Consider the following 19,043-nt stretch of genomic DNA (forward strand, 5'->3'; position numbering starts at 1 on the left):
GAGAGTGACCATATATAGAGAGAGACTGTCTGACTGCAAAGAAAGAGTTGTTCAATGTCCATCTTTACAAGGGACAGTCCTGTTAGAACAGTGTGTATCGCAGAGCTCCACAGTAATAAAATCCCAGCAATGTGCAGTGCGTATGAATGTATCACAGAGCTCCACAGTAATAAAACTCACAGTAATGTGCAGTGTGTATGAATGTATCACAGAGCTCCACAGCAATAAAACTCACAGTAACGCGCAGTGTATGTGTGTATCACAGAGCTCCACAGTAATAAAATTGCAGCAATGTGCAGTGTGTATGAGTGTATCACAGAGCTCCACAGTAATAAAACTCACAGTATCGCGCAGTGTGTATGAGTGTATCACAGAGCTCCACAGCAATAAAACTCACAGTAATGTGCAGTGTATGTGTGTATCGCAGAGCTCCACAGCAATAAAATCGCAGCAATGTGCAGTGTGTAATATTAATATGTAGATGAATATTCTGTAATATTAAATGTAATATTTTATTTTTACATAGTGAGCTGCATTATTTAACTGAGAGGGGTCCTGGGTCCCTATATAGCATTTAAATGACCACTATAGTGCCAGGAAAACAAACTTTTTCCTGGCTCTATAGGCTCTTTGGGTCCCCCCCACCCTCATGGCCCCCCTCCCGCCGGGCTGAAGGGGGAGGAAGGGGTTAAACGCTTACCTTTCTCCAGCGCGGGACTCTCCTCCCTCTTCCGGCATCATCTGCCGAATGCGCATGCGCGGCAAGAGTACGCGCGCGCATTCAGTCAGTCTCAATGCTTTCCTATGGACGCTGGCATCTTCTCACTGTGATTTTCACAGGAAGCGCCTCTAGCAGCTGTCAATGAGAGAGCCGCTAGAGGCTGGATTAACCCATAGGTTTCTCTGAAACTGCCATGTTTACAGCAGGCAGGGTTAACCCTAGATGGACCTGGCACCCAGACCACTTCATTAGGCCGAGGTGGTCTGGGTGCCTATAGCGGTCCGTTAAAGGCTCCCAGATACTTTGTTCTCAGCCTGTCATTGAATAAAGTAATTTGCAAAAAAACGAGTAAAATGCAGCAATACTTCCTGCAAGGAGCTCCAGAAAGGGAGGCCAATCCCTGAAAACATCAAATGGAAGAAAAGAAATATCCAGACACACCTGAGGTTTCTTCTGAAAGGCAGTCTTAATTTGTAACAACGTTTTGGCTCCTCTCTGGGCCTTTATCAGACTTGTTGTTTATTAAAGTTATGATGTATAAATATATATTTTTTTCTGCTCCCGCTATTTCCCTCTTTGCTCTCTTCTCTTGAAAATCTCTGAATAAAATCAGCTTTTAGTGACTGTCCATCAATCTTTGTTTTTGTCGCTACGAAGCTCCGAATCATGAATCAAACAAAACAATTTTGTCCATTGCCCATTTCATTTGTGTCATGATTCGGCCATTTGGAATTCGGAAATTCAGACAACTCGCTGTTCGAAAAAAATAGCACAAGAATAATTTGTTAAGAGCATGAAGACTGACACAGCCTGACCCAGCCTGACACGGACTGACACGGACTGACACGGACGTCACAGACTGACCCAGATGGACATAGACACAGACTATCTCAGACTTACCCAGACAGACACACACAGACACAGACTGACACAGCCTGACACAGACTGACACGGACTGACACAGACTATCTCAGACTGACCCAGACAGACACACACAGACACAGACTGACACAGCCTGACACAGACTGACACGGACTGACACAGACTGACCCAGATGGACATAGACACAGACTATCTCAGACTTACCCAGACAGACACACACAGACACAGACTGACCCAGACAGACACACACAGACACAGACTGACACAGACTGACCCAGATGGACATAGACACAGACTATCTCAGACTGACCCAGACAGACACACACAGACACAGACTGACCCAGACGGACACAGACTGTCATGATGCTGCTCAGGTCAGACTCAATTTAATATTTTCAGATGATCACAATCTGTTAGAAAAACTTTTGAAGTGCTTTATCTACAGAAGACACTGTGGGATTTTGAAGAGTTTTTCTAACCAATTTTGACCATTTGAAAAGCTTATCCAGAGGCCATGGTGTTACCAGCAGACCGAGGACATCGCAGTAAGTAAGAGCTCAAATATCATTAATAATGCGTATCCTTCTGGCGACTGAATTGAATTCTCCTTAATATTACGCTCTTGGGTTACGGGGAATTAAATTCAATTGGAAGAAAAATTGTTAATAATTGCACCCTATAAATGATTTGAATGGCTATAAATGTCGGGGGCAGGAGCCTCTGTTGCCAAATGCTGTGGACAATCTTGCCTAAGAGGTTGAACCTGCTAAATCACATAGATCAACACAAGCACCCACGGTACAGCAGTCAGAAGGTCCGATCACTTGGATCAACACAAGCACCCACGGTACAGCAGTCAGAAGGTCCGATCACTTGGATCAACACAAGCACCCACCGTACAACAGTCAGAAAGTCCCATTACATAGATCAACACAAACATCCAAGGTACAGCAGTCAGAAGGTCCCATCACATAGATCAACACAAACATCCAAGGTACAGCAGTCAGAAGGTCCCATTACATGGATCAACACAAATACCCACCATTCAGCAGTCAGAAGGTCCCATCACATAGATCAACACAAAACACCCAATGTACAGCAGTCAGAAAGTCCCATCACATAGATCAACACAAGCACACACGGTACAGCAGTCAGAAGGTCCCATCACATAGATCAACTCAAGCACCCACCGTACTGCAGTCATAAGGTCCCATCACGTAGATCAACACAAGCACCCACCGTAGAGCAGCCAGAAGGTCCCATCACACAGATCAACACAAACACCCACGGTACAGCAGTCAGAAGGTCCCATCACATAGATCAACACAAACACCCACGGTACAGCAGTCAGAAGGTCCCATCACAGAGATCAACACAAGCACCCACCGTACAGCAGTCAGAAGGTCCCATCACATGGATCAAGACAAGCACCCACCGTACAGCAGTCAGAAGGTCCCATCACTTAAATCGACACAAACACGCACGGTACAGCAGTCAGAATGTCCCATCACTTATAACGCCAAGCCCCTAGTTAAATTAAAACACATGTTGTCATGGGAGACGGAGTTGGGTGCCCAGTACGATCTAGAAGAATGGTTCGGTTTTTTTAAAGCTTTAAAAGGTATTTCGTATTGCACCGACCACTTTGAAAATCATTATAAAATTTTATATCGTTGGTACCTGGCCCCGTCTAGATTGCACAACATGAACAATATGTATTCTGACCGGTGTTGGAGGGATTGTGGGGGTGTGGGCAATATGGCCCATATTTGGTGGTTCTGTCCTAAATTAACTAAGTATTGGAAATTGATTCACGACCTAATTATTAAAGTGGACAGGACCATTAGCATTTTAACCTCGGAACTAGCCTTATTTAAAAAAACTCCCGGAGTCCATTAATAGAACAGACAAAATAATCATAGGTCACATTTTGATCGCTGCTACATCCTGTTTACCTAGACATTGGAAGTCCCAAGATGTGCCATCTCTCAGGGAAGTTTTTAATTTGATTCTAGAAAACAAGGCACACGAATTATCACATAGAGCTAATATGCGTGGTTTCCCAATATTAAAATACAATTGGGATAAGTGGGAAAAAAAAATCAAAACTGCATATGGTCTTTGACATATTTGTTATTAAAGTGCATTGATGTAAAAACATATTATTATTATTATTTATTTATTTTTGCCATATACACTGTTATGCCTATTTTAATACTGGATGGTTATTCTTTTCCATTTCCAGGTTCCCCTTCCCTTCCTACCCCCAATACAAGGTTTATATTCTTGTTGTTATACAAATATGTAAAACTTTAATAAAAATTATTTGAAAAAGAATGTCCCATCACATAGATCAACACAAACACCCACGGTACAGCAGTCAGAAGGTCCCACCACATAGATCAACACAAACACCCACCGTACAGCAGTCAGAAGGTCCCACCACATAGATCAACACAAGCGCCCACCGTACAGCAGTCAGAAGGTCCCACCACATAGATCAACACAAGCGCCCACCGTACAGCAGTCAGAAGGTCCCACCACATAGATCAACACAAGCGCCCACCGTACAGCAGTCAAAAGGTCCCATCACATAGATCAACACAAGCACCCACCGTACAGCAGTCAGAAGGTCCCACCACATAGATCAACACAAGCGCCCACCGTACAGCAGTCAAAAGGTCCCATCACATAGATCAACACAAACACCCACCGTACAGCAGTCAGAAGGTCCTCTTGGAGAATCCAGAATCTCCAGATTCACTGATTGCCACAAGGATGTATGTAATTAGCAAGCTGCTATCAGATGAGAACTTTATTTATAAAACAATTGTCTGTATTTAAACATAGGCATGGTTATGAAAGCACCTTTGTCACTGGGATTTGCAGTGGCCTGCTTGCCAGCCTCATGCCCTGTGACTATGGCCCCTGGGATATATGGCCCTTTAAAAACTCTATTTGGGCATATTGGATTTTAAAATACTGTTTCTGCCCCTTTAATTTATATTGGAGCAGTTCTGCAGCTTTAAAGTGGCACTTCGGATACAGCCATTCGACATACGAACAAGTGGCGGCGGCCATTTTAATTCAGTCAAACGCGTTCAGTGTTTGGTCGTCGAGTTCATGGAACTCTAATCGGAAAACACGAACACCGCTGAACTTTCTCCAGACTTCGACGCTTCAATTGAGTCGAATACTGTTCGACAATTTGAACGGCACTTTAACATTGACGGTTTGCATGAATGGTTGCCGTTCGTCTGCATTTAACATTGGAAATAGACCAGTGTTCTATCAAAATTCCCTACCCGTGTAAATCCCCTTCCCTCGTCACTTCCGGTGAGGGAAATCAGCTGGATCCTGTGCTGCACATGCTGCTAGCACTCCTGCCTCCTGCTACTTCTCCACAGCCAGGTCCTGGAAGGTAAGTAACACAGCCGGGTCCTGGAAGGTAAGTAACACAGCCAGTAACCCAGCCAGGTCCTGGAAGGTAACACAGCCCGGTCCTGGAAGGTAAGTAACACAGCCAGGTCCTGGAAGGTAAGTAACACAGCCGGGTCCTGGAAGGTAAGCAACACAGCCAGTAACCCAGCCAGGTCCTGGAAGGTAAGTAACACAGCCAGGTCCTGTAAGGTAAGTAACACAGCCAGTAACACAGCCAGGTCCTGGAAGGTAAGTAACTCCTTCACAGCCAGGTCCTGGAAGGTAAGTAACACAGCCAGGTCCTAGAAGGTAAGTAACACAGCCAGTAACACAGCCAGGTCCTGGAAGGTAAGTAACACAGCCAGGTCCTGGAAGGTAAGTAACACAGCCAGTAACACAGCCAGGTCCTGGAAGGTAAGTAACACAGCCAGTAACACAGCCAGGTCCTGGAAGGTAAGTAACTCCTTCACAGCCAGGTCCTGGAAGGTAAGTAACACAGCCAGGTCCTGGAAGGTAAGTAACACAGCCAGTAACACAGCCAGGTCCTGGAAGGTAAGTAACACAGCCAGGTCCTGGAAGGTAAGTAACACAGCCAGTAACACAGCCAGGTCCTGGAAGGTAAGTAACACAGCCAGTAACACAGCCAGGTCCTGGAAGGTAAGTAACACAGCCAGGTCCTGGAAGGTAAGTAACACAGCCAGGTCCTGGAAGGTAAGTAACACAGCCAGTAACACAGCCAGGTCCTGGAAGGTAAGTAACACAGCCAGTAACACAGCCAGGTCCTGGAAGGTAAGTAACTCCTTCACAGCCAGGTCCTAGAAGGTAAGTAACACAGCCAGGTCCTAGAAGGTAAGTAAAACTAGTTTTACACTTTCATTTGTTAGTGCATTCACTAAGCTTAGGACATGGGACATTTAGGGTTAATGTTAGGGTTAGGATTAGGGACTTGTTCACATTTAGTGATATTTCACATTAGGGGAATATCCCTATATTGTGCTTTTTCACACCAAGGGTTGGGGTAAGAATAGAGTGTGAGAGAGGTTAGAATCACTTACCTAACCCTAGTTTTAACCCTAAATGTCCCGTGTGCCTAAGCTTAGTGAATGCACTAACTATAATGAAAGTGTAAAACTAGTTGTACTCTAATGCCGCGCATGCGCATTAGGTCTCCCCATAGGAAAGCATTGAAAATGCTTTTCAATGCTCTCCTATGGGGAAATGAGCGACGCTGGAGGTCCTCACACAGCGTGAGGACGTCCAGCGACGCTCTAGCACAGATAATCTGTGCTATGAGTTAGGAAGTGGCTGTCTAATAGACAGCCACTAGAGGTGGAGTTAACCCTTTATAAAAACTGCAATAATTACACTTGCAGGGTTAAGAGTAGTGGGAGTCGGCACCCAGACCACTCCAATGGGTAGAAGTGGTCTGGGTGCCTGGCGTGTCCCTTTAACTAATTAGGAGGCCTGATAAGTCTACTCCCGGCGCACAACAGGGCCTGGACATTGAAGTCCACGCTCTGATAAATAATCTCTGCTCCTGGTAATATCCTGTATTATATCTACATTATTGCATTCTGTAGAGAACTTACCTGCATTTCCTCATACTGAAAGGCACTAACCTGCATTATTTCATCCTGAACTTGCCTGAAAGACTTTCCTTATCAGCTTCCAAGAATCCTGATTTGTGGCGTATTGCCTTCATTGAAGAATCTTAACTGCTCCAATTGCTGCATCACTGTATGATCTCGTAAGCAACCTGCATTATGTTATTTTGGAATATACCTACCTGTTTCAACCTCTGCAACTCTGCATGATCCTGTATTGCCTTATCCTAAAAGGTATTTACCTAGAACTAGCTGCATTGCAAAGTATCCTGGAAATCCTTAACTACTTGGTATAACTTCAAGCCTGCTTGTATACAAAAGGCTTTATTCATTTACTTTCTAAAGATCTTGTTTGGGGCATATCGCCTAAACCCTGTTTTTCTCACAAAGTATCCTGTTTGTGGCAGACTGCCCTTTATTCTTTATTTTCAGTAAATTTGTTATGTCTAATACGACAAATAAAGTTTTAACCAATAATCCTTGCAATCGTCTCCTCTCTGACCTGCTCGGGAGCATGACAATACCACTACAATGCTCTGTCGTGGGTGTTGTGCTTACAGTATCCCATTCAATATACAGATTAGCACATACTGGTAATATACATGAAAAAATATGGTTCCATATTGAATTCAGAAACCACGCATGCTGCACCTCACATGCTACGCTCTCCGTCGAACAGAGGATCCTGGGAGAGTGTCAGGAACCCCTGAATAATGGCGCAATAATCTGCTAGGGTCTTAGTATGTTGAACCCTCAGCCATGCCTACACTACGGTTACAGGAGCCGTGACATTGTTATCACACCAGTTACTGGGAGCCTCCATTGTCTGCAATACAATCCCCATTCTCTATCACAGTTAGAGCATGATCATCCAATCAGGGAGATATCTGTAGAATGATTAGTCAATCACTGGCCATTGTCTGCAGTGTGATGATATCAGGGCTTCCATTAGTAAGGGGTAATGGGGCAGGATGTGGGGCAGATACAGGACTTTCAGATTCTCTGGAAATGAATGATGACAAGTCAAACGTTGCAAATGAGGAGAAACATTACCAACTTCACGTTCACTCCTGCGCCAGTTTTGTGTGAACGCGCCATTTTGTTATGTATAAAACTGTTACTCCATCTTTAGAACCAGGAAATTGGACATTTTCTCCTCACTTTCCTTTAATGTGACTAAATAATACGTCATTCTGTCACATTTTATTCCTCTTCAGTTCTTTTTTTCCCTAACAATATTACCATTGGTCTTATTCACAAATTAAGGGAACAAACGAGCGATGTTACGGGGGGATACGAACATTCGCAGTTTGAAGAATTTTTATTCCTTATAAAAAAGGAAAATCCACCACTTTTTGTCAAAAGAAATCTGTGCTTTCTTGCACCTCGTTTTTTATATATTACGAGCATCACTATTTATAAAACTATTGCAAAACTGTTGTAAGACGCAAACAGAAAACGTGCTGAGAACATCCATTCTATCCGGCCTGTCTGTTCCATGTCTCCTCCTCTCTGCATGCTCTCTATACCAGGGGTTCCCAATTTTTACAGTACAGTCCTGTGACATAGTGTTTCGACATCCTGGAACCCCACCAAAAAAAATGTTGCACTGTAGCATAAACCTTTCAATTAGAGAATAATATTTTATTTTTTGGCAAATTTCGTTTTTTGCTATATATACACTAATTTCCACAGATAGTAATCAGATTGCAGTACTTAGGAACAGGTGTGTATCTGTGTGTAGAGCTGGTGTTTGTATAGAAGTTTAGGAATGTGCTTGTAATCCTTCCGAATTTGGGCAGATCGTCTCCGAATAAGTCGAAAAGAGACTGAATCAATAAATAAACTAAATGTAACCCATTCATAAAATAAAATAAATGTAACCAATTCAATAAATAAACTAAATGTAACCGATTCAATAAATAAACTAAATGTAACCGATTCAATAAATAAAATAAATGTAACAGAATTAATAAATAAAATAAATGTAACAGAATTAATAAATAAAATAAATGTAACCGATTCAATAAATAAAATAAATGTAACCGAATCACAAATAAGACGAATCGCGCAATGATCAAACATCATTCCGTCTGCGGCAGCAAAGCTAGACGTGATTGGTGGTTCTGGGATGGCAGTAAATGTTGACAGCGCTACGGAATTTGCTGCCGTTTTATAAAAAAAATAAAATAATAATCTTCACAGAGTGAGATCTAAACATATTTTATTAAATAGAGATTTCTTACTCCTGCTTACATCTATTGGTAACAGTGTATCGCACAATATATACGTAACACACTCATCTTATTTCACACAAAATACATTTTGGTGCCATACACAATTGTGGTAAATTTACCAATTTTACTTTATGAGGAATGCTAAAGCTGCGGAGCTCTGTGATACTCTTACACACTGCACATTACTGCCTGTGGAGCTTGTGAGTTTTACTGCTGTGGAGCTCTGTGATACACTCATACACTGCACATTACTGCCTGTGGAGCTTGTGAGTTTTACTGCTGTGGAGCTCTGTGATACTCGTGCACACTGCACATTACTGCCTGTGGAGCTTGTGAGTTTTACTGCTGTGGAGCTCTGTGATACACTCACACACTGCACATTACTGCCTGTGGAGCTTGTGAGTTTTACTGCTGTGGAGCTCTGTGATACACTCATACACTGCACATTACTGCCTGTGGAGCTTGTGAGTTTTACTGCTGTGGAGCTCTGTGATACTCGTACACACTGCACATTACTGCCTGTGGAGCTTGTGAGTTTTACTGCTGTGGAGCTCTGTGATACACTCATACACTGCACATTACTGCCTGTGGAGCTTGTGAGTTTTACTGCTGTGGAGCTCTGTGATACTCGTACACACTGCACATTACTGCCTGTGGAGCTTGTGAGTTTTACTGCTGTGGAGCTCTGTGATACACTCACACACTGCACATTACTGCCTGTGGAGCTTGTGAGTTTTACTGCTGTGGAGCTCTGTGATACACTCATACACTGCACATTACTGCCTGTGGAGCTTGTGAGTTTTACTGCTGTGGAGCTCTGTGATGCATTCATACACTGCACATTACTGCCTGTGGAGCTTGTGAGTTTTATTGCTGTGGAGCTCTGTGATACACTCATACACTGCACATTACTGCCTGTGGAGCTTGTGAGTTTTACTGCTGTGGAGCTCTGTGATACACTCATACACTGCACATTACTGCCTGTGGAGCTTGTGAGTTTTACTGCTGTGGAGCTCTGTGATGCATTCATACACTGCACATTACTGCCTGTGGAGCTTGTGAGTTTTATTGCTGTGGAGCTCCGTGATACTCGTACACACTGCACATTACTGCCCGTGGAGCTTGTGAGTTTTACTGCTGTGGAGCTCTGTGATACACTCATACACTACACATTACTGTCTGTGGAGCTTGTGACTTTTACTGCTGTGGAGCTCTGTGATACACTTATACACTGCACATTACTGCCTGTGGAGCTTGTGAGTTTCACAGCTATAGAGCTCTGTGATACACTTACAGTTAAGTAGCTATAAAAAGGGGAATCCATTAAGAAAGAGAGGTCTGGCAGGTAGGTACCCTCTCCTGGTCATGCAGTTCCTTATCACATACACATGTGGTGTGTTTATCATTCAGTTTCAGGTGAGCTCATCCCAGACCCCCATAATCCTATCACTGGTTTCTGTCCCATGATATGATTAGCTCTGTATAAAGGGACTGAGCTGGGCTCTGCCAGAACATGAAACATGATGGGTCCCCTCATTCAATTCACCTTCCAGCTCACCCTGCTGCTCACAGGTCAGTCTTATTATCCACAGTGTTATTATCCACCTTGTTTTTATCCACAGTGTTATTATCCACCTTGTTATTATCCACTGCATTGTTATCCACAGTTGTATACACCTTGTTATTATCCACCTTGTTATTATCCACCTTGTTATTATCCACCTTGTTATTATCCACAGTGTTATTATCCACCTTGTTATTATCCACAGTTGTATACACCTTGTTATTATCCACTGCCTTTTTATCCACAGTGTTATTATCCACTGCCTTATTAGCCACAGTATTATTACCCACCCTGCTATTATCCACAGTGTTATTATACACAGTCTTATTAAACACTGCCTTAATATCCACAGTCTTAGTATCTACAGGGTTATTATCCACCTTGTTATAATACATAGTGTTTTCATCCACAGTGTTATTATCCACAGTGTTATTATCCACTGCATTATTATCCAGTCTTATCCACCTTATTATTATACACAGTGTTATTATCCACTGTCTTATACATAGTGCTTTCATACACAGTCTTATTAAATGTGTGTAAATAGAGGTCCATTGAGGGATAGTCTGCAGGCTGTGGCATGGAATGTGTTAATAGAGATCCAGGGAGGGATAGTCTGCAGGCTGTGGCATGGAATGCGTTAATAGAGATGCAGGGAGGGATAGTCTGCAGGCTGTGGCATGAAATGAGTTAATAGAGATCCAGGCAGGGATAGTCTGCAGGCTGTGGCATGGAATGCGTTAATAGAGCAGGGAGGGATAGTCTGCAGGCTGTGGCATGGAATGCGTTAATAGAGATGCAGGGAGGGATAGTCTGCAGGCTGTGGCATGGAAAGCGTTAATAGAGATGCAGGGAGGGATAGTCTGCAGGCTGTGGCATCGAATGCGTTAATAGAGATGCAGGGAGGGATAGTCTGCAGGCTGTGGCATGGAATGCGTAATAGAGATGCAGGGAGGGATAGTCTGCAGGCTGTGGCATGGAATGTGTTAATAGAGATCCAGGGAGGGATAGTATGCAGGATGTGGCATGGAATGTGTTAATAGAGATGCAGGGAGGGATAGTCTGCAGGCTGTGGCATGGAAAGCGTTAATAGAGATGCAGGGAGGGATAGTCTGCAGGCTGTGGCATGGAAAGCGTTAATAGAGCAGGGAGGGATAGTCTGCAGGCTGTGGCATGGAATGCGATTATAGAGATGCAGGGAGGGATAGTCTGCAGGCTGTGGCATGGAAAGCGTTAATAGAGATCCAGGGAGGGATAGTCTGCAGGCTGTGGCGTGGAATGCGTTAATAGAGATGCAGGGAGGGATAGTCTGCAGGCTGTGGCATGAAATTAGTTAATAGAGATCCAGGGAGGGATAGTCTGCAGGCTGTGGCATGAAATGCGTTAATAGAGATGCAGGGAGGGATAGTCTGCAGATTGTAGCATGGAATGCGTTAATAGAGATGCAGGGAGGGATAGTCTGCAGGCTGTGGCATGGAATGCGTTAATAGAGATGCAGGGAGGGATAGTCTGCAGGCTGTGGCATGAAATTAGTTAATAGAGATCCAGGGAGGGATAGTCTGCAGGCTGTGGCATGGAAAGCTTTAATAGAGATGCAGGGAGGGATAGTCTGCAGGCTGTGGCATGGAATGCGTTAATAGAGATGAAGGGAGGGATAGTCTGCAGACTGTGGCATGAAATTAGTTAATAGAGATCCAGGGAGGGATAGTCTGCAGGCTGTGGCATGGAAAGCGTTAATAGAGATGCAGGGAGGGATAGTCTGCAGGCTGTGGCATGAAATTAGTTAATAGAGATCCAGGGAGGGATAGTCTGCAGGCTGTGGCATGGAATGCGATTATAGAGATGCAGGGAGGGATAGTCTGCAGGCTGTGGCATCGAATGCGTTAATAGAGATCCAGGGAGGGATAGTCTGCAGGCTGTGGCGTGGAATGCGTTAATAGAGATGCAGGGAGGGATAGTCTGCAGATTGTAGCATGGAATGCGTTAATAGAGATGCAGGGAGGGATAGTCTGCAGGCTGTGGCATGGAATGCGTTAATAGAGATGCAGGGAGGGATAGTCTGCAGGCTGTGGCATGAAATTAGTTAATAGAGATCCAGGGAGGGATAGTCTGCAGGCTGTGGCATGGAAAGCGTTAATAGAGATGCAGGGAGGGATAGTCTGCAGGCTGTGGCATGGAAAGCGTTAATAGAGCAGGGAGGGATAGTCTGCTGGCTGTGGCATGGAATGCGATTATAGAGATGCAGGGAGGGATAGTCTGCAGGCTGTGGCATCGAATGCGTTAACAGAGATGCAGGGAGGGATAGTCTGCAGGCTGTGGCATGGAATGCGTTAATAGAGATGCAGGGAGGGATAGTCTGCAGGCTGTGGCATGGAATGTGTTAATAGAGATGCAGGGAGGGATAGTCTGCAGGCTGTGGCATGGAAAGCGTTAATAGAGATCCAGGGAGGGATAGTCTGCAGGCTGTGGCGTGGAATGCGTTAATAGAGATGCAGGGAGGGATAGTCTGCAGGCTGTGGCATGAAATTAGTTAATAGAGATCCAGGGAGGGATAGTCTGCAGGCTGTGGCATGAAATGCGTTAATAGAGATGCAGGGAGGGATAGTCTGCAGATTGTAGCATGGAATGCGTTAATAGAGATGCAGGGAGGGATAGTCTGCAGGCTGTGGCATGGAATGCGTTAATAGAGATGCAGGGAGGGATAGTCTGCAGGCTGTGGCATGAAATTAGTTAATAGAGATCCAGGGAGGGATAGTCTGCAGGCTGTGGCATGGAAAGCTTTAATAGAGATGCAGGGAGGGATAGTCTGCAGGCTGTGGCATGGAATGCGTTAATAGAGATGAAGGGAGGGATAGTCTGCAGACTGTGGCATGAAATTAGTTAATAGAGATCCAGGGAGGGATAGTCTGCAGGCTGTGGCATGGAAAGCGTTAATAGAGATGCAGGGAGGGATAGTCTGCAGGCTGTGGCATGAAATTAGTTAATAGAGATCCAGGGAGGGATAGTCTGCAGGCTGTGGCATGGAATGCGATTATAGAGATGCAGGGAGGGATAGTCTGCAGGCTGTGGCATCGAATGCGTTAATAGAGATCCAGGGAGGGATAGTCTGCAGGCTGTGGCGTGGAATGCGTTAATAGAGATGCAGGGAGGGATAGTCTGCAGATTGTAGCATGGAATGCGTTAATAGAGATGCAGGGAGGGATAGTCTGCAGGCTGTGGCATGGAATGCGTTAATAGAGATGCAGGGAGGGATAGTCTGCAGGCTGTGGCATGAAATTAGTTAATAGAGATCCAGGGAGGGATAGTCTGCAGGCTGTGGCATGGAATGCGTTAATAGAGATGAAGGGAGGGATAGTCTGCAGGCTGTGGTGTGAAATTAGTTAATAGAGATCCAGGGAGGGATAGTCTGCAGGCTGTGGCATGGAAAGCGTTAATAGAGATGCAGGGAGGGATAGTCTGCAGGCTGTGGCATGAAATTAGTTAATAGAGATCCAGGGAGGGATAGTCTGCAGGCTGTGGCATGAAATTAGTTAATAGAGATCCAGGGAGGGATAGTCTGCAGGCTGTGGCATGGAATGTGTTAATAGAGATGCAGGGAGGGATAGTCTGCAGGCTGTGGCATGAAATGCGTTAATAGAGATGCAGGGAGGGATAGTCTGCAGGCTGTGGCATGAAATTAGTTAATAGAGATCCAGGGAGGGATAGTCTGCAGGCTGTGGCATGGAATGCGTTAATAGAGATGCAGGGAGGGATAGTCTGCAGGCTGTGGCATGAAATTAGTTAATAGAGATCCAGGGAGGGATAGTCTGCAGGCTGTGGCATGGAATGTGTTAATAGAGATGCAGGGAGGGATAGTCTGCAGGCTGTGGCATGAAATTAGTTAATAGAGATCCAGGGAGGGATAGTCTGCAGGCCGTGGCATGGAATGCGTTAATAGAGATGCAGGGAGGGATAGTCTGCAGGCTGTGGCATGGAATGCGTTAAAAGAGCAGGGAGGAATAGTCTGCAGGCTGTGGCATGAAATTAGTTAATAGAGATCCAGGGAGGGATAGTCTGCAGGCTGTGGCATGAAATTAGTTAATAGAGATCCAGACAGGGATAGTCTGCAGGCTGTGGCGTGGAATGCGTTAATAGAGCAGGGAGGGATAGTCTGCAGGCTGTGGCATGGAATGCGTTAATAGAGATGCAGGGAGGGATAGTCTGCAGGCTGTGGCATGGAAAGCGTTAATAGAGATGCAGGGAGGGATAGCCTGCAGGCTGTGGCATGGAAAGCGTTAATAGAGCAGGGAGGGATAGTCTGCAGGCTGTGGCATGGAATGCGTTAATAGAGCAGGGAGGGATAGTCTGCAGGCTGTGGCATGGAATGCGTTAATAGAGATCCAGGGAGGGATAGTCTGCAGGCTGTGGCATGAAATTAGTTAATAGAGATCCAGGGAGGGATAGTCTGCAGGCTGTGGCATGGAATGCGTTAATAGAGATGCAGGGAGGGATAGTCTGCAGGCTGTGGCATGAAATTAGTTAATAGAGATCCAGGGAGGGATAGTCTGCAGGCTGTGGCATGAAATTAGTTAATCGAGATCCAGGGAGGGATAGTCTGCCGGCTGTGGCATGGAAAGCGTTAATAGAGATGCAGGGAGGGATAGTCTGCAGGCTGTGGCATGGAATGCGTTAATAGAGAAGCAGGGAGGGATAGTCTGCAGGCTGTGGCATGAAATTAGTTAATAGAGATCCAGGGAGGGATAGTCTGCAGGCTGTGGCATGGAATGCGTTAATAGAGATGCAGGGAGGGATAGTCTGCAGGCTGTGGCATGGAATTAGTTAATAGAGATCCAGGGAGGGATAGTCTGCAGGCTGTGGCATGGAATGCGTTAATATAGCAGGGAGGGATAGTCTGCAGGCTGTGGCATGGAATGCGTTAATAGAGATGCAGGGAGGGATAGTCTGCAGGCTGTGGCATGAAATTAGTTAATAGAGATCCAGGGAGGGATAGTCTGCAGGCTGTGGCATGGAATGCGTTAATAGAGATGCAGGGAGGGATAGTCTGCAGGCTGTGGCATGGAATGCGTTAATAGAGATGCAGGGAGGGATAGTCTGCAGGCTGTGGCATGAAATTAGTTAATAGAGATCCAGGGAGGGATAGTCTGCAGGCTGTGGCATGGAATGCGTTAATAGAGATGCAGGGAGGGATAGTCTGCAGGCTGTGGCATGGAATGCGTTAATAGAGATGCAGGGAGGGATAGTCTGCAGGCTGTGGCATGAAATTAGTTAATAGAGATCCAGGGAGGGATAGTCTGCAGGCTGTGGCATGGAATGCGTTAATAGAGATGCAGGGAGGGATAGTCTGCAGGCTGTGGCATGGAATGCGTTAATAGAGATGCAGGGAGGGATAGTCTGCAGGCTGTGGCATGGAATGTGTTAATAGAGATGCAGGGAGGGATAGTCTGCAGGCTGTGGCATGGAAAGCGTTAATAGAGATCCAGGGAGGGATAGTCTGCAGGCTGTGGCGTGGAATGCGTTAATAGAGATGCAGGGAGGGATAGTCTGCAGGCTGTGGCATGAAATGCGTTAATAGAGATGCAGGGAGGGATAGTCTGCAGGCTGTGGCATGGAAAGCGTTAATAGAGATGCAGGGAGGGATAGTCTGCAGGCTGTGGCATGAAATTAGTTAATAGAGATCCAGGGAGGGATAGTCTGCAGGCTGTGGCATGGAATGCGTTAATAGAGATGCAGGGAGGGATAGTCTGCAGGCTGTGGCATGGAATGCGTTAATAGAGATGCAGGGAGGGATAGTCTGCAGGCTGTGGCATGAAATTAGTTAATAGAGATCCAGGGAGGGATAGTCTGCAGGCTGTGGCATGGAATGCGTTAATAGAGATGCAGGGAGGGATAGTCTGCAGGCTGTGGCATGGAATGCGTTAATAGAGATGCAGGGAGGGATAGTCTGCAGGCTGTGGCATGAAATTAGTTAATAGAGATCCAGGGAGGGATAGTCTGCAGGCTGTGGCATGGAATGCGTTAATAGAGATGCAGGGAGGGATAGTCTGCAGGCTGTGGCATGGAATGCGTTAATAGAGATGCAGGGAGGGATAGTCTGCAGGCTGTGGCATGGAATGCGTTAATAGAGATGCAGGGAGGGATAGTCTGCAGGCTGTGGCATGAAATTAGTTAATAGAGATCCAGGGAGGGATAGTCTGCATGCTGTGGCATGGAATGCGTTAATATAGCAGGGAGGGATAGTCTGCAGGCTGTGGCATGGAATGCGTTAATAGAGATCCAGGGAGGGATAGTCTGCAGGCTGTGGCATGGAAAGCGTTAATAGAGATGCAGGGAGGGATAGTCTGCAGGCTGTGGCATGGAATGCGTTAATAGAGATGCAGGGAGGGATAGTCTGCAGGCTGTGGCATGAAATTAGTTAATAGAGATCCAGGGAGGGATAGTCTGCAGGCTGTGGCATGGAATGCGTTAATAGAGCAGGGAGGGATAGTCTGCAGGCTGTGGCATGGAATGCGTTAATAGAGCAGGGAGGGATAGTCTGCAGGCTGTGGCATGGAATGCGTTAATAGAGATGCAGGGAGGGATAGTCTGCAGGCTGTGGCATGGAAAGTGTTAATAAAAATGCAGGGAGGGATAGTCTGCAGGCTGTGTCATGAAATGAGTTAATAGAGATCCAGGGAGGGATAGTCTGCAGGCTGTGGCATGGAATGCGTTAATAGAGATCCAGGGAGGGATAGTCTGCAGGCTGTGGCATGGAATGTGTTAATAGAGATCCAGGGAGGGATAGTCTGCAGGCTGTGGCATGGAATGCGTTAATAGAGATCCAGGGAGGGATAGTCTGCAGGCTGTGGCATGGAATGCGTTAATAGAGATCCAGGGAGGGATAGTCTGCAGGCTGTGGCATGGAATGTGTTAATAGAGATCCAGGGAGGGATAGTCTGCAGGCTGTGGCATGGAATGTGTTAATAGAGATCCAGGGAGGGATAGTCTGCAGGCTGTGGCATGGAATGCGTTAATAGAGATCCAGGGAGGGATAGTCTGCAGGCTGTGGCATGGAATGCGTTAATAGAGATGCAGGGAGGGATAGTCTGCAGGCTGTGGCATGGAATGTGTTAATAGAGATCCAGGGAGGGATAGTCTGCAGGCTGTGGCATGGAATGCGTTAATAGAGATCCAGGGAGGGATAGTCTGCAGGCTGTGGCATGGAATGTGTTAATAGAGATCCAGAGAGGGATAGTCTGCAGGCTGTGGCATGGAATGCGTTAATAGAGATCTAGGGAGCGATAGTCTGCAGGCTGTGGCATGGAATGTGTTAATAGAGATCCAGAGAGGGATAGTCTGCAGGCTGTGGCATGGAATGCGTTAATAGAGATCCAGGGAGCGATAGTCTGCAGGCTGTGGCATGGAATGCGTTAATAGAGATCCAGGGAGCGATAGTCTGCAGGCTGTGGCATGGAATGTGTTAATAGAGATCCAGAGAGGGATAGTCTGCAGGCTGTGGCATGGAATGCGTTAATAGAGATCCAGGGAGCGATAGTCTGCAGGCTGTGGCATGGAATGTGTTAATAGTTAGGTCTGTGATTTGATCCTGATACAATATAACTTGCTGATAATCTGTCTGTAGAATTCTGTCTGCGTGATATTCTGGTGCAAAAACCAACAGAGTGTCTCTCAACATTTAGCACTTTTCACTAATAGTAATTAATCTCCCAATATACGCAATCTGTCTGATTTTTTATATTTCACAGTCAGCGCAGGGACTCTCGATGAAACGGGAGCAAACCTCCCTAAAGTCTAATTCCACAGCTCCACTCTAATCGTGGAACAATCAGTTTTGGTTTCCATGGTAACAGCTCCACTATTAGAACTGTCTATATATCGCTCTCAATTTATTCCACATTCCTTGTCTACTAACAGACAGAAGGAGATAAAGTGAATGTAAAGAGACACAGCAGACAGAGTGAGAGACAGACGGGTAGAGTGAGAGACAGACGGGTAGAGTGAGAGACAGACGGGTAGAGTGAGAGACAGACGGGTAGAGTGAGAGACAGACGGTTTAGGATAGCAGTAGCCTAGTGCGGTGCCAAGGTACTAGGGACAGAGAATTCTTGTGGGGTATGGTGGGTACCTGTTTTTGACTTTTTAGCATTTGGCTTTTGTTACAATATTTGTATTAGGGTTACGCTGCTCACCTTATACCCAGATCGGTTGATATCCATTGGATGAGCCGGTTCATTATTTCTCAGTGAGATGCAGACTATCTCCTTGTGTCCCCATCTACCCTGTATTAATGTCTAACTAGAGTTTATTCATTCCTGCGCTTCTCATCTGTCCGATAGGGTTACACCCCGTACCCGGCATTTGGACACTATTTTTCCTATTTAGGACCCTTTGCTAGAGATAGTGGCTCTACTTTTTAGTAATATGAGTACATCCAGGTGGCCTCTCCTTTTTAACTAGGGAATGTCGTTAGATGACTACCCTAGCCTAATTTGCTTTGGCTGGCGTAGTATCACTTGACCTATCCCAGTATCATTTTGTATATTTGTATCTGTTTTGTGAGGTATGTGGGCAACCTTGATACCAGCACCATTTTTTCAGGATCGTGCCAGCTTGCAATT

This window comes from Pelobates fuscus, chromosome 1 (genome assembly GCF_036172605.1).
Source record: "Pelobates fuscus isolate aPelFus1 chromosome 1, aPelFus1.pri, whole genome shotgun sequence".
NCBI lineage: Eukaryota > Metazoa > Chordata > Amphibia > Anura > Pelobatidae > Pelobates > Pelobates fuscus.